Below are 350 nucleotides of genomic sequence, written 5' to 3'. Positions count from 1 at the left end.
CTGGTTCCTATACACACCAAACAATCGATATCAAGTTGATCAGTCTCAATATCGGAAGTATAGCGCTTCAAAATACCAAAGGTACACTCATGGACTTCATGCTAGATGTATCAGTTAGATACCCTAACTAGCACAGGCACAGACTCAGAGTATGCATTGAAGCATAAGCAGTTCCATCCCTCAGGCTCACGAGGACGAACTGCTCTGATACCATAATGTAACACCCTAATATTCAAATCCTTATGCTCGAGTCATAAGTCAATGATATTACGGTGGTACGACTCTCAGGTGGATTTTTAATATATAAATATAGGTAAATTCGAAAGGAATATTAATCGAGAAGCCTGAAA

The sequence above is a fragment of the Arachis duranensis genome, chromosome 2 (genome assembly GCF_000817695.3).
Source record: "Arachis duranensis cultivar V14167 chromosome 2, aradu.V14167.gnm2.J7QH, whole genome shotgun sequence".
Lineage (NCBI taxonomy): Eukaryota > Viridiplantae > Streptophyta > Magnoliopsida > Fabales > Fabaceae > Arachis > Arachis duranensis.
The sequence above is the reverse complement of the archived record's forward strand: the minus strand, read 5'-3'. Positions refer to the sequence as shown.